Raw genomic sequence first — 13,471 nt, 5'->3', positions numbered from 1 at the left:
TCTGGCAATTGCACTACTAGGTATTTACTCAAAGGATACAAAATATTGACTCAAAGGGGCACATGCATCCTGATGTATATAGTATCATATCAATGATGGCCAAACTATGGAGAAAGCCCAAATGTCCATCAATTGATGAATAGATAAAGATGTAGTGTATATTTTCAATGGAATATTACTTAGCCATCAAAAGAATGAAATCTTGCAATTTGCAATGATGTGGATAAAACTAGAGTCTATTACTATAAGCGAAAACGTCAGTCAGAGAAAGACAACTACCATATGAATTCACTCATATGTGCAATTTAAGACACAAAACAGATGAATATAAAGGAAGGGAAAAAAAGAAGAGAGAGGGAAGCAAACCATAAGAGACTCTTAACTATAGAGAACAAACTGAGGGTTGAGGGACGGAAGGTGGGCAGGGGATCGGCTAAATGGGTGATGGGTATTAAGGAGGGCACTTGTGATGAGCACTGGGTGTTATATGTACATGATGAATCACTAAATTCTACTCCTGAAATCTATATTACACTATATGATAACTAACTAGGATTTAATAATAATTTGAAACAAACAAAAGGACAGTTACAAACTGAAAAGAGTAGTTACAAACTTGGAGAAATATTTTCAAATTATATAAAATAAGAATTGTATCCAGAATATAAAAACAACTTAAGGTGCCTGGGTGGCTCAGTCAGTTGAGCATCCATCTTTGGCTCAAGTCATGATCTCACAGCTCATAGATTCGAGACCCATGTCAGTCAGGCTCTGTGCTGACAGCTCAGAGCATGAAGCCTGCTTCGGATTCTGTGTCTCCATCTCTCTCTCTGCCCTTCCCCCACTTGCGCTCGCTCTCTCTCTCTCTCTCTCTCTCTCACTCTCTCAAAAATAAATAAACATTAAAAAATACTCTCTAAAGTAAAAAATAAGAAAACAAACACTTCATTAAAAATAACAAAAAGGTTCAGACACTTCATGAAAGAGGATAGAGAAGTGTCAAATAAGCACATCATCTTTAGACCGTAACAAGTGACAGCAAAGACATGAAGCAAATGGAACTGCACAGATGGTGAGAACAGAGAATGTTACAACCACTTGGGAAAAGAGTTTGGCAGTTTCTTAAAAAGCTACAGATAACTTGTCATATCATCCGGTCATTCCACTTCTAGGTATTTATCTAGGAGAAATCAAAGTTTATATCCATACAAAGAGTTGTACATGGATAGTCATAGCAGCCAAAATTGAAAGTGACCCAAATAGCTATCAACAGATGAATCAAAGAACAAATTGTGGTATTATCTGTATAATGGAATTCCCCTCTGCACTAAACAGGAATGGGAAGACTAGGTGCCTCAGTCGGTTAAGCATCCAACTCTTGATTTAGGCTCAGGTCATGACCTCATGGTCATGATCTCATGGTTGTGAGACTGGGCCCCATTTTGGGCTCTTTGCTGAGCATAGAGTCTGTTTGGGATTGTCTCTCTCTCTTCCACTGTACTCGCTCACTCTCTCTCTTTCTCTCTCAAAATAAATAAATAAGTAATTAAAAAAAAGGAATGAACTATTGACTAAAGCACCTATACAGATTAATCTCAAAATTATTATGTTGAGCAAATGAAGACCTATAAAAATAGGTGTAGGTGAAGACACATATTATATGAATTCCTCCATATAAATTTTAGAAAATACAAACTAATCTAATCTACAAACTGAAGGAGATCAGTTGCTGCCTGGGACCAGGGTTAGGAGGAAGAGACAGGCAGGAGAGAGAGATTATAAAAGTACTTAAAGAAACTTGTGGGAATAACTTTTGGGAATAATGAATTTATGTTCACTATCTTGTTTGGGTTAATGGGTTCACTAGTAAATACATATGTCAAAATGTATGAAATTGCATACTTTAAATATGTGTAGTTTATTTTTTGTCAAAAATTCCTCAGTAAAGGTGTTAAAAACTTTTCAGTAAATAAAAATTAAAACAAAAGTCTTCCTCTTTCATATGTATGTACGTATAAGCACACATTCATATTATAAATATATAATTGCTTTTTGCTAACTGCTTATATATATATATAATTATGAATATATAATTTCTTAAGAGAGGACACTTTTTTAATGTTTAGTTTTGAGAGAGAGAGGGAGAGCAAGCAGGGGAGGGGCAGAGAGAGAGAGAGGGAGACACAGAATCTGAAGCAGGCTCCAGGCTCTGAGCTGTCGGCACAGAACCTGACGCGGAGCTCAAACTCACGAGCCATGAGATCATGACCTGAGCTGAAGTTGGACGCTTAACTGACTGAGCCACCCGGGCGCCCCAAGAGCAGACACTTCAAATCACAATTCCAAAAAGGAAAGTGATAGCATAATAGAAAATTATAACATGTAATAATATAAGAAAATGAATATAATGGAAAATAAAACCAGAAAAGTATATACCAGAAAATATATTATGTCCATTATGTACAACATATGTCATGTGTTATGTAGATATGTATATATCAACACACATTTACATTTGTGTGTGTGTGTATATAGTGGGGTATAGCATGAAGGTAAGTAGGTATCTATTTAATCTGTTGCATTAATTATAATATTCAGACTGTTTTGCATTCTTCATATACCAAAAGCTTAGAAGGATTGCTAAATCTGTTTCAACAATTGTGTTTTTATCAATTTTCTTTTTCTAATAATTTCCATGTATATTTGCAATATAATGTTATTTAGCATGTTGATTTTTGACACTTATATTTTCATTTTGCATTTTCTCTATTGATGTGGAATGACTCTCTCTTTCCATTTAATTTACTACACATATTGCAATTCCTCCTTTTTTGCCCCTGACATTTCAGATATCATTCCTTTTAAAAATTTTTTTATTATTTTGCATCAGTTTGTTGGTAAATGTCATAAACTGACATATTTTGAGCTAATCTAAGATTCATTATCTCTTAACAAGATAATTTTATGCATTTTTACAAAAAGGTTTTTTTGGTGTTGTTCTTTTATTTGTTTAGCATTTTTAAAATATTTTTTACAATTTGCTTTTTCTGACTTGTTTGGTAGTTTTTATTTTCTTGAGTATTTTGTGCAATAGTTTTAAAACAAACGAGTAATATTCTTTAAGTTTTCCAAAATGATTCTTTAATAATATCTATCTATGTATCAAAGTCGAAACAGTCTCTTTAATTAATTGAATTACCATTTTCTCTATGAGAAAATTAGAGTCCCAGACTATTCTAAATGCCCCAGGATAGTGAATATTCTTAGGAAAGTTCTATAATAAAATCAGGACTTTGAGAAGAAAGGCAAAGTTGGAACAGAACAAATTTGCAGGAAAGCAGAGTGGGGGAGCAAATTAAACACCAAGGAGTCTGTGACTAACATATGAGTCCAATGGTGGTGTCTCTCCTCTGTGATTTCACAAATCTTAGGTAAACCTCCCCCCTCCAAAAAATCAGGAGATGACTGAGCTTGTACTATTCTCACACTTTATCTGTCCTCCACCTGCAGATCATCATCACCAACTCTGTACCTGTTATTCATCCTTCATCTTTCCGAGTAAACCCCTGCACCAGGGGAACTCATACCCCTCAGTTTCATATTCTCAGAGTACCCTGTATTTTTTTCTCTATAGAATCTAAGAGGGCTGTAATTAATGTTTGTGTAATTATGCCTGCCTCTCCAAGACACTATAAACTCCATGAGGGCAGAAATTGAAGTAATTTGAACAAATCCAATAGTGTGTGTTTCATCTATGAAATAAGGATGCCAATTTATATGCATGGCAAATTTATATGAAGACAAGAACTCTGTTTAATTCACTCACTGTTTGCTCACTGAAGCATAACATTGAGGTTATAATCATTGAATACCCATTGAATGAATATGCAACTATTAAATAATGAAGTATATTTATTGACTTGCAAATATGTCCCTCGTGCACTGTTACAAGAAAAAGTAGACTATAAAACATCATGAATTTATAGCTAATTTTGATTGAGATAGTTATAGCAAACATACAATTGTGGTGTTCTTATTCTTTTTGTTTCTTTACACCTGCTGAATATATTATTAACATGCATTACTTTTAAAATTAGAAAATAAAAATTCATTTTGGAAAAACATATACTGTTGCTAAAAGAACTGAACTTTAATGAAAAATAGAATTTTCCCCAAATACAATACTCAAAAGGAAGAAACACAATTTTGAAATTCCTCAAGTGTGGATTGAAATGGAGATAAAGTGGAGTCAGAACTTTCAAGAAAGAGGCAGTTGCCATAGACCACGGTGTTGATATTAAGAGCCTGCAATAGAGAAGTAATGGTATTTTTTCTATTTCAATTCTATGAATAATTGGACACAGACTCCATATATAGAAGAAACAAAAAGGACAACACATTGGACATAAGCTTTGGGTTGGGAAAAGACAGTGCTTAGAATACTCCCTTCACAGTGGTCCAGAATTTTTATCACAAGTATTTCCTGCATCCAGCTCCTCAATGATTACATCATGCAGAGGGGTCCATTACTCTTAAAATAACTCCCATGATATATACAAATATTTTATGTTCTCTTCTGTCATTACCTCAACTGATATGACAAAAGTTTTACTCCACTTGCCAGAATTAAAATTCAACAGCAGCGTTAATAACAACTGTCACTCGTTAGCTCCTCTTGAGTCACTTAGGAACGCTCTTCCTGCCCAACCCATCCAATTTGGCTCCTTTCTCCTTTGTTACCCAAACTTAATGTGATACATAAATATATTGCTCGTCTTTTAAAACTTATTCTGTATTTTAAGTGTACTTATAAATACATGATTTGATATTTCTTTGTATCCTTTATTTTTTCCAGGAGAAATGGACATATGGAGTTCCCTTCTATATCTACTCTATTGCTCACCAGTATCTATATCTACTCTACTGTTCACCAAAAATAATAAGAGCAAAACCCAAGAAACTTAATTGTGCAATGCTCAAGATATTCTAGGCACTGTAATATATCGTATTGATTACTACCATTTTATAGATAAGAGAAATTGAGCAACTTGTCTTGGTTTGCACAACACAAGCACAATCATTTGATCTCAGCGGTAATGAATCCCAATGTTCATGTTCTAAACCACTTCTCCCTTCTCCCACTCTACTTTCCTTACTCTGGGTGAATATTTGCTTAATATAATTACCATTTCAGGCAACTCTGAACTATAGAATTGATGGTGTGGGAAATAATTCTTCTCCTAAAGGATGGCAGAAATCTGACTACAAAAAGTGAGATCTCTGGAAGAACAAGAACTACTACTAACATCAATAGTAGTTGAGATGGATCAGAGATGGCAAGGTCTCTTCTTTTTAGCTAAAGTAAACATTCCAACACGGAGATTACAATGGAAAGAGAATAGGATTTGGAATCAAAGACTTGAGTATAAAATTGGGATCCATAATTAATTAGCATAATGATGTTGGATATCACCTTATGATATAGTGTCACATTGCCCAGTACCTGTCTGGCACATGACAGAATTCAAATATTTGCTTAATGATTTTTTAATGTAATATGAGCTAGTATGTATACTTCATGAGTATAAATCTTTGCTTGTCTTAGTAGTTTAGTTTTAATGCCTTTTGGCACATTGTATGTGTCAAATTGATATTTATTGAATGAGCCAATTAGGTGATTCAGAATTTTTTAAAAATGAATCTTTTTTATCTCTGAAATGGAAATATTGTTTCTGCTAACTGAGTGGCTTAACATATTTCAAGTTCCTAGTCTAGAATATACTTGGTGTTTTAGTTCGATAAATATACTTGGTGCTATATTTCAATAAGTGTTAGCTCCCTATCCTGCCCCGAATACCCAATTAACTTAGGGACTGATTATGTGTATTAGTGTTTATTTCTAGGCTAACTTAAACCCTGTGATAAATACACTTTCAATCTTCGTCCTTTGGATGGGCTTGAAATATAAGAAAAGCTCAGAAAAGAGTGTCTCAATTGCACTGAATGAAACATATGAAAATTCCAATTAGTGAAACTTATACAGTGGATAACTACTATGCATTCTAAATTATATTTATCCATTACAACTTTGTCATCAAATATTGGATATGGCCTATAGTTAGCGTCACTGTAAATTTGCATTTCAACTGGAGAAAAAGACACCTTCTTTTTGTCTTCACTGATTAACATTTTCAAGCTCTGTAATTTTCTTGCTGCACACAGAAACAAAGCAAGCCAAGCTCATACAGAAAGCCTATTCTCCAAGATATAAATATTTGCTATTCAGAAAATCTCAATGAGGGTTTAGTTATTTTAAACTAAAGAAAGAAAATTACTAGTAATGATTGGTTTCAGCTAACGAAATGCTTTTATGCAAATATGTGAACCCTAAATATGACCTGGAAACAAAAGACTGCTTAACAGTTACTATTAAGCAATACATTAGTAGATCAATTAAACAGAACTTCTTTCTAATGAGTATGTGGTACAGAGGTTGCCATAGAAACCTGGAAAGGAAAAGCCCTTGAATGCTAATTTATCATTATAAGACTGTAAAATACTATAGATCTGTTGGTGGCTAATAGTAACTGAAGTTGAAATAGGTCACTCTGAAGAACCAACTTCTTGATTTTGTAAGGTGTCTTTGGAAAGATTATCTATTAGATTCTTTTGCCTTACTCCTTTGGTATTTAGATATGCCACTCAAATACACCATCTGTCTGGGTAGCCTCTCCATTCCAGATCTGCGATTACAGAGAGACGTGCTATAGCTAATTCTCATAAGCCTAAAATTGTGATTGCTCCAAGAAGAGAATCGTGCAGAAAAGTTAATACGAATATAATCTTCACTCCTTTTTGTGCTTTTAACGCTGTGAAACACACTTCCACACTTTGTGCACCAAAATGATGAAATTGGTCTTTACAACTGCATTGCAGCTTTGCCAGGGAGGGATCACAGTACTGGACAGAGAAAGAAGTCAAACTGCAGTACAGACCCCATGAGAGACTTGGCCAACCTTACAAGAAGATCTAGAAATAAAGTGGTCCTTACACTGTGTTGGACCAAGAAAACCGGAATTTTATTCCACTTGTTGATGAGTTATTAAATGCAGAATGTGTGGAAGACATGTGACCTTAGACAAAATAGCTACCTGCCACTAAGACAGAAGCTACAGCTGACCACGCTTCTCACTGTTCTCAGAGCACATTGATGGAGAATTGGGCAGCGAATCTGCATGTACTCACAAAATGCTTCAATTGAATGTTTGAAGGCAAAGATCAAACTAAATCCATACATCTTTGTTTGTGTATGTAACGAGAATTATCTCAACAACATGGTTCATGGCATCTTTGTGCACTGTGTTCTTTAATCATTAAAATATCAAGGACAATTAAAAAGGCCAATTTGAGTTGAGATAATAGTGTAAGAGAATATCAAGAGTAAATTTCACATTGCTAGAAAGAAGGTGAGTGAAAGAAACCTCATGTGTTCACTGTATCAGAATTGTGGGGAGTCTAACGCAGATAAGGAAATGGCAGAAGGAATATTTCCAGATGTGTCTCACTCAAAAAAAAATGATCACATCTGTTTAAGCGAAGGGAAAGAGATCACTATAGTTAAAAAACACTTAAAGTACATTCATTTGGAAAATATGTAGGTGAAAATATGTAATGTTTTATAGTAACAACATAAGAACAGTGGAATTTAAAACTATTTCGTTCTCAAATATGTCAATGCACCTGAGACCATAGAATTATAGACAGGGAATATTGCCACCAAAATGACTAACCTCTAATGTTGTTCAAGTCAGTATGAGGGTTAAGGAGACTAAGGAGAGTGGCAAAAACATTTATCAGAAGAATTATAAAGAAAGATAAAAGCAATTAATTACTCAGGGTTCATAGGAGCTCTTCGTTCATCAGATTGACCTCTTTACTAAAAATGGTCAAAGGATTTTTGCAGGAGATTCAAGTGTACAGAAAACAGTGGGCTTAAAGATGGTGGGAATAAGAACGTTGGAAGACAATAAATTAGTATCCAATACCTTCAAAATAATACATATTGATATTAATCACCTTCATATAATTTTAATTTAAAAGTCAATCTTTAACTTTTCACCACTAACATTTGCATGCCTTTAAGAATGATGAGGATGTTATGGGGTACTTACAGTAATCTTACGCAGTAAATACAGACACCTCATTTAGAATCTGATGAGCTGGAACAGTCTTAATATTAGGAGTACATTTTCTGTCAAAGTGTTTCACCTTCAACTATTAAGTGTCTGGGAAGAGTATCCTCCTCATGTTCAAGAATTAATCATATAACAATGTAAGTACTAATTAAAACTACCTGCTGTCACTTACATCATTTGGACAGATACTCTAATGGACTAAATGATGGAGTATGATTAAGCAAAGAAATAATTTGGATTATTTAGCCAAATAAGTGTCAAAGATCCAAACAGATGATAATGAAGCTAAAGATGAATAATTAATTTGCACATACTTGCCAAAAACTACTGGAGAATGTTAGAAGCAGATGTTAGCCTAAACTTGGATACAGTAGGGAAATTCACTATTTGAAGAAAAGTGGAATTATTTGTCTATATATATATATGTGTATATATATATATATGTATATATATGTATGTATCTATATATATGTATATATATTCCAACAGGTTTTCATGAGTCTGTTTTATAAAACAAGTGGAATGATTTCACTTGAAATCCTTCCCCCGCCTTGAATAGATGTTACCAAGGAATGGTTTAATATGTGCAAATGATATGCCTTACTTATATAGAGTCTCTTCATCTTTTTCCTTTTGTGCAAACATAAGAACAATTCTGCTATCATTTTTAATATCAGTGTAGTATGGTGAAACTGCATTACCAACAGGTTATTTGGCATTTCTGTAATGACAATGGAATGTGATGAAACTTGGTTTACAAAATTTTATGTGTGTTCTAGTGGGGTGTGTATGTGTATGTTTTTTAACCACTCAATTTACAGTTAAGGGTTTGCCTGTGGTTCAAGTGATAACCAATATCAAACAAAATATATTTAACTATATGAACCTTACGAAACAGCTCTGTGTTTGACTGCTCTACATTACAGTGAAATGATTTATTTAAACAGCCTAAATGAGAGCCTAGAGACACATCTCTGCCTTATTTTATTTTATTTTATTTTATTTTATTTTAATGTTTATTCATTTTTGAGAGGGACAGAGCATGAGTGGGGGAGGGACACACAGACAGAAAGGGAGACACAGAATCCAAAGCACTTTCTAGGCTCTGAGGTGCCAGCACACAGCCCAACACAGGGCTCAAACTCATGAACTGCGAGATCATGACCTGAGCAGAAGTCAGACACTTAACCTACTGAGCCACCCTGGCGCCCTCTGCCTTATTTTAGAATTAGTTGATCATTAATATTTTTCAGTATTTAAAAATGTATAAGATTTGCTAAGAGAGTGGAGCTTAAATGTGCTCAAACACAAAAGATAAATATGTGAGGTGATGGATCTGTTAATTAACTCAATGGAAGGAATCCTATTATAATATATAGGTATATAAAATCATCATGTTGGGGCACCTGGGTGGCTCAGTCGGTTGAGCATCTGACTTTGGCTCAGGTCACCATCTCACAGTTCGTAGGTTCGAGCCCCGCATCAGGCTCTGTGCTGACCGCTTACTCAGAGCCTGGAGCTAGCTTCAGATTCTGTGTCTCCTCTCTCTGCCCCTCCCCTGCTCATGCTTTTCTCACTCTGGTTTTCAAAAATAAATAAATGTGAAAAAAAAATTTTTAAATCATCATGTTGCACACTTTCAATATCTTACAATTTCATTTCCCAATTATATCTCACCAAAGCTGGGGGAAAAAAAGAGTGGCTAGTAAAAATGGATTACATACATAAATCAAAACAGGACAAATAAAATGTAGTAAAATCATAGTAATTCTGTCCCTTCATATATTAAAAAAATACTTAAAGCACTAAAATATTTTTCTGTACATAAAAACATCAGAAAACTGGTATACACCTGATACACTTTGGGTTGTAATAACAAAGTTAAAACTCTAAGAGTTGGAGGGAAACAACTGTCAGTCAGTCTTCCAAAGAAAGAAAAATACTAGTTATAGAAATGATCGTTTGGAAAAGGGGAAATAATTTTCTGGCAAGAACTGAGTAAGAACTAAGTTAAAAGGGTCAAAAACATGATGATGATTCTGTGGAAAGAGTGTCATTAAAGTGAACTGTGTTAGAATAATAGCTATAAGACGGAAGGATAAGTCATATGACATTTGGTTTAGTTTGAAAAGTTCAAAGACTTTAAATCATTATAGCTAAGGATTGATTTATTTTTGTCCACCAGCACTAAAAGATAATTTCAAATGGACAAATATCTTCATTTTAAGAAAAATGTTAGGGGTATTACTAAAGCCCAAAATGACTTGAGGTTGATAAGACCTTTAAGAGGAAGTGTCAAAAAGCATTTGCTCTCGGTTTTTCTCTTTCTCTCTCTCTCTTTTTGATGTTATTTTTTCTTAAAATTTCTACAATCATCCAAAATATAATAATACTTGGAGGGAAAATTTAAATAACATGAAATGATTGTTTTTAAAATAATTTTTTAAATGCGTTCTTAATGGCAATATCTGAGTGCCAGCAAAAGCCAAGGCAAGAAACAAGGAAGCAAGGGGAGAAAAATGGGTCTCCACCATACTCTGATAACTTAGCTAAAGACATTTAGGTAGTGAATACAGTATAGACCATAAAATAGCACAAAAGGAGAAATTCACTTTCTTCATCACGAGGCCTATAAGCTACAAGTAGCCTTGAATGATCTTAGGGGAAAAGAGTAAGTGTGTCAATAAAACAAAATCCTGAGGAAAGAGAGTTAACTTACAGCTAACTGGAAAGAAAATAGTTTGAATTAGAAAGTACTAACTTGGCTTTTTAAATGTCAGGTTTCAGTTATATCTTGTGTATATTTACATTTCTGCATTCAAACACATTTATCTCTGTTTCTGATATCACTGTCAATGAGAGAGAGTGGCTCGAGAACAATGTGACTCAGTATGGAAAATACAAATTTAAAGCCAGATAATTTCCATATCTTTTTCCTATTAAAGAGAGGATTACAAACTTTTATAATGCCCACGTTTGGGTATTATGGTATTGGATAAAAATACACTTATAGCTTAATACTTCATTCAGTCTAGGTTCTATTGATTTTTATTTTCAAAACCAGTGCATTCTGAAAGTAACTTATGATTGAAAAAGCCTAGCATTAAAATATTGTAAAATTAGAGATGAGGTTCTAGAGCTCTACTATCTAATGTAGCTACATGTGTCTCTTGAGCCCTTGAAATGTAGCTAATCCAAATTGAGATGTGCTGTAAGTGTGAAAAATCACATTGGACTACAAAATCTTACATAAAGGAAAAAAGAATAAAATTATAAAGGAAATAATATAAAATATCTCATGAATAATAAGAGTTTAGTAATAATTACAGGATAAAATGACAATACTTTAAATATATTTTATTTAAATAAATTATACTTTTGAAATTAATTTACCTCTTTAATGTTATTTTTACAGTAGTCTTTTAGTCTTTATTTATATTTAAGATCTAATTATTGAGCACTGACTATGTCAGGGCTAGTGCGTGTACTAAGATTCTTGAAAAGTCTAAAAAGTGATTCAACCCAGAGCACATGATGTCATATAAGAATTTGAAAATAGGGGCACCTGGGTGGGTCAGTTGGTTAAGTGACCGACTTTGGCTCAGGTCATGATCTCATGGTTCGTGAGTTCCCAGCTCCGCATCAGGCTCTGTGCTGACAGCGTGGAGCCTGGAGCCTGCTTCCAGTCCTGTGTCTCCCACTCTCTCTGCCCCTCCCCTGCTCACTCTCTCTCTCTCCCTCTCTCTCTCTCTCAAAAATAAATAAACATTAAAATTTTTTTGAAAATAAATAATTGTTTATGGTTCTATTGCATTGCACAGTAAATCTATTTTCAGCAGTTATCTTCACATTATTTTTGTCATTTGGTACTCACTGGCCATCAACTGTGAGCTACTTGATATAGTGAGTATTCCTTCTAATTTTGTATCCTTTAGTATTCCTTCTAATTTTGTATCCTTTATAAGGAATTAATGTAATACCATGTAATATCTTAAGTATTCAATAAATGGATTTTTAAATAAGTATGGTCACAAATTTTAGATTCTCTAAGAATCATTGTGTTCTAGTTTAAATGCATGCTGCTATGGTCCAATCCTAGAATTTCAGTTTGTCAGTCTAGAATGAGACCAAGGTATCTATACTTTTAATCAACACCCCAAGGCTTTGATTCAAATGATTTGGAAGCTGTAGTTTGAGAAATGTTGGAAAAGAAGAACCAGAAACTAGGTCTTCAGTTCAGGTGAATTAGCAATTTAATGTACTCTACCTAAAGTTATTGAACGACTCCTATGTTACAGATAATGCCTAGGTTCTGAGATAGATCAGTGAACTAAAGAGATAAAATCCATACCTTCTAGAGGCTTATGTTTTGACAGGGATGACTGGCAAGAAGAAACTAGATCATTTCTAAATGTCACAAAAGAGAAGCATAATATGATAAGAGGAACTGTGGAAAGGGGCCAGTTGCTTTAAATAGGATTTACGGAGAAAGATGGTATTTTGGTTGAGCCCTGAAATTCAAAAAGGTGGATATAAAAAAAAAAAGCCTAAAACATAAAAGAAGAAACCTGAAAAGGCTAGGGTGGCCCTACCATCGTGTGAGGGACCAGAGTTACATGTGAAAAATCTTGTCAAGGAAGACAGTCTAGTTTAGTAGGATCTTGTAGAGTACATAATGGTGTTTAGATCATAGTAATTGTAAAATATGAAGCTGTAATGCACATCTCACATTTTTGCCTCCCCAGCTTCTACGCCCTCTTTTTTCAGGGATAGATCCTTTCTTGATATTCGTTTGGGGAAGAGCTCATTGAATGCAGTCTGAGAAAAGCCAAAGCACCCGAATCTCCTCTGGAAATCATACAATTTCCCTCAAATTTGAAAACTGAGCCCAATAATCCAAAGATAGTAACTGGTTTGATCTAATGCACTCTCTAAAATAACTTTTAAAGAAACTATTATTTTCTGCTTTTTACAGTCCAGAAGCTAACATAGTTCTTATATTCTTAAAAGCTTTGCTTTTGTTTTGTTTTTCCAACTTTTTGTCCCCCTGCTACCACCGTCTTTACTAACTGATGTGAAGACACCTATTCTTTCTTTATATGCTCCCCAGGTGATGTCATCTAATTTTGTGGCTGATCACTCCCAAATTTTTATCTCTCCTTCCTCTATCCAGTGTTCTATATTTTAATTTAGACGTCTACAAAGTATCTCAAACTAAACATGCCCAAACCAAACCTTTGATTCTTATTCCCAACAAGCCTGCTCCTTCAGCAATC

The sequence above is a fragment of the Lynx rufus genome, unplaced genomic scaffold (genome assembly GCF_022079265.1).
Source record: "Lynx rufus isolate CCGP_SWC_20201006 ecotype Redwood Valley unplaced genomic scaffold, mLynRuf1.p SCAF_1, whole genome shotgun sequence".
NCBI lineage: Eukaryota > Metazoa > Chordata > Mammalia > Carnivora > Felidae > Lynx > Lynx rufus.
Note: the sequence above shows the minus strand (reverse complement) of the source record.